The following is a 3,723-nucleotide window of genomic DNA, read 5'->3' as shown; positions in this document are numbered from 1 at the left end:
ATTACAAAATCATGGGCATAAATATGAAGTTGGTTCCCCTTTGCTGCTATAACAGCCTCCACTCTTCTTGGAAGGCTTTCCACTAGATGTTGGAACATTGCTGTGGGGACTTGCTTCCATTCAGCTAAAGAGCATTAGTGAGGTCACTGATTAGGCCGGGCTCGCAGTCGATGTTCCAATTCATCCCAAAGGTGTTTGATGGGGTTGAGGTCAGGACTCTGTGCAGGCCAGTCAAGTTCTTCCACACCCATCTTGACAAACCATTTCTGTATGGACATCGCTTTGTGCACGGGGGCATTGTCATGCTGAAATAGGAAAAGGCCTTCCCCAAATTGTTGTCACAAAGTTAGAAGCACAGAATCGTCTAGAATGTCATTGTAGAGTTAAGATTTCCCCTCACTGGAACTAAGGGGCRCGAACCATGAAAAACAGACCATTATTCCTATTCCACCAAACTTTATAGTTGCACTATGCACTAGCACTATGCATTGGGACAGGTAGCGTTCTTCTGGCATCCGCCAAACCCAGATTCATCCGTCAAACTGTCTTTTGGTGAAGCGTAATTCATCACTCCAGAGAACGTTTTTCCACTGCTCCAGAGTCCAATGGCGGCTAGCTTTACACCACTCCAGCCGACACTCGGCATTCCYCATGGTGATCTTAGGCTTGTGTGCTGTGCGGCTGCTCGGCTGGCCATGGAAACCCATTTCATGAAGCTTCCGACGAACAGCTCTTGTGCCAACGTTGCTTTGGAACTCGGTAGTGAGTGTTGCAACCCAGGACAGACAAGTTTTACGCGTTACATGCTTCCGCACTCGGCTGTCCCGTTCGGTGAGCATGTGTGGCSTACCARTTTCGGCTGAGCCATTGTTGCTCCTAGACGTTTCCACTTCACAATAACAGCACTTACAGTTGACTCTAGTAGGGCAGAAATTTGATTAACTGACTTGTTGGAAAGGTGGTATCCTATCATGGTGCCACGTTGACAGTCACTGAGCTCTTCATTAAGGCCCTTTTGTCTATGGAGATTGCATGGCTGTGTGCTCAATTTTATACACTCGTCAGCCCTGGAAGTGGCTGAAATAGCRAAATCCACTAATTTGAAGGGGTGTCCATATACTTTTGTATATATAGTGTATGAAGGAGGACCCACAACCATTACCCATAAAACTTAGTCTAGCCCAGTCCTTCTCAAATAGTGGGGGGCTCGGAGCGATGCCAGGGGGGGGGGCGCGTGTGACCCCGGGGAACATGCTTTTTTTTGCTGCAGGGAGTAGTTTTTTTTTGCACCGAACAAGAGCACACAGCACAGAGCAGGAGATATGAAGTGCAGATAACAAACCCTTAAGACGGAGATAATGAGACAAACGTAAGTCTCCCGAAAGCTAAGACGAGGAAATATGACGACGTAGCGCTTGGCTTGACTGTGACTACGGTGGGAGAGGAGAAAAGACCGGTATGTTTACTGTGTCTAAAAATGTTGGCAGCGGACAGCATGAAGCCAAATAAATGAAGGCGTCACTTAAAGACATTACACCCCAATCACGCTGATAAGCCGCTTGAGTTTTTTCAGCGAAAACGTGGCGAATATTGCCAACAATCGTCCCGCTTTGCAAAACGTTCTCATTGTAGCCATTAATCCTGACTTCCTCATTTTGATAAAAAAAATCAGCACAAATTGTTTTATTCATTTTTGTTTTATAAGTTAAAGTGTTTCATATATTGTGCTCCTGAGTTAATGTTGCTGATCAATTTGAATTTATTATCATTTATTGATTATATTTAATTTTATTTTTCAGTATCTAATGGTCAAAAAATGTTTACAGTTTAAATAAGGCTTGAATTTTTATATTTTTTTCAGGCAAAGTGATGCACTCTAAGTCTTTTCTGTTACAGACTAAAAAACAATGTTAATAAAGTTATTCTTTGTTGTAAGTTGATCTATATTACTTTCTTTTTTTGTTTTCTTTAATGTTAATAAGGATACAATGTTATGCAGAGGTGTAACAATTTTATAGACAAATGATACTATTTACAGTAGCGGCGGAGAGTTGGGGGGGCGCGAAATGTTTACTTCTTCCTAGGGGGGGCGTAACAGAAAATAATTGAGAAGCACTGGTCTAGCGAGACACAATTTGTGTGAACAAATGCTAAATACATTCAGTTTTTTTGGACAATATTTAGTAAACATTCTCCGCTGCAACAACATGATCTCAGAAGAAAGTACAATCATACCATGTGTCTGTATGTGGTTTTTACAGTTGACATCGTCTCATTTATAGACACTGAGRGTACAAAACATTAGGAACACTTTTTTTTTATATTCAGTTGCACCCCCTTTTGCTCTCAGAACAGCCTCAATTCGTCGGGGCATGGACTCCATTCGTCAAAAGAGTTCCACAAGGATGCTCGCCCATTTTGACTCCAATGCTTCCCACAGTTGTATGAAGTTGGCTMGATGTCCTTTGAGGGGTGGACCGTTCTTGACACACACGGAAAACTGTTGAGCAWGAAAAACCCAGCAGCGTTGCAGTTCTTGACACARGTAAACAGGTGCGTCTATCACCCACTACCATAACCCGTTCAAAGGCACTTAAATATGTTGTCTTGCCCATTCACCCTCAATGGCACACATACACAATCCATGTGTCAATTATCTCAAAGCTTAAAAATCCTTCTTTACCCTTTCTACACTGATTGAAGGGTATTTAACAAATGACATCAATAAGGGAGCATAGCTTTCACCTGCATGGAAAGAGCCTGCATGTTTGTACACTCAGTGTGAAAAACTCCAAATGAAAACAAGACCTACACCACTTAAGGACTGCAGCTGACTTCTGTCACGTATCTAAGACACAGAAACACACGTTACAGAAGAGAAAGGAACAGAGGCCTGACAAGGAGAGAGGGAGAGACACTTCTGAGGGGCTTGAAAATGTGACAAACCAAACATAGCACTGCAGCCAACCAATCGCTAGCATTACATTACTGCTCGCTAGAATGACCCCTTAGCAATGTCTTTACGTTGTACTCTCTTTTTAAATAAATGCAGTAAGGTCAAAGACAAACATCAGCATTAAGAGCAAACAAAACCTTTGTGGTTTCGTTTCTGGCCTGATTTTCTCATTTTCTTGATTAAATTTAGGAACAGCCCGATGCATTATTGGCAAAAGAAGAGAGGGGTATGTCGGCAAGATGGCTAAGAATGTTTCCTCTGGATTGTGATGTTAACATTTGTTAATTCCTTGCTCTGCTTATTGTAACTTTTTACAATAAGCAAAACCACAAACATGCAAATGTACAAAAACATGTAGCCTAGAAGTTTCCGGACTCAATCATTTTGTCAATAAGCTACAGTTGAAAAGGTAGAGCTAAATCCAACCGTTTTCTGTTCTTCGTGAAATGGCACTTTTTGTTTTGAGCTCTTCTTTTGGCAAGCGATCACTAGTCCGTCATTGGACACGTCGTCAAAAGTGGTAGAAAAAGACAAAGACAGAAATAATAAACAATATTGGTCACACAATGGCATGTGCAGGACCTTTTTATCAACAAATACTGGAAGACATTATGCATAAAATCCTCCTGAGGTTTTGGGTATTGTTCTGGTCTGAAGCTGGCGACTTTCCACCTTGCTGGAGTCTCTCTCTAAAAAAATTATATATATATATTTGAGTCAGATAATGATGCATGGGTTCAATTTCCTGCTCGTGGTGTGAGGGCTGG

Source organism: Salvelinus sp. IW2-2015, linkage group LG17, assembly GCF_002910315.2.
Source record: "Salvelinus sp. IW2-2015 linkage group LG17, ASM291031v2, whole genome shotgun sequence".
NCBI lineage: Eukaryota > Metazoa > Chordata > Actinopteri > Salmoniformes > Salmonidae > Salvelinus > Salvelinus sp. IW2-2015.
The sequence above is the reverse complement of the archived record's forward strand: the minus strand, read 5'-3'. Positions refer to the sequence as shown.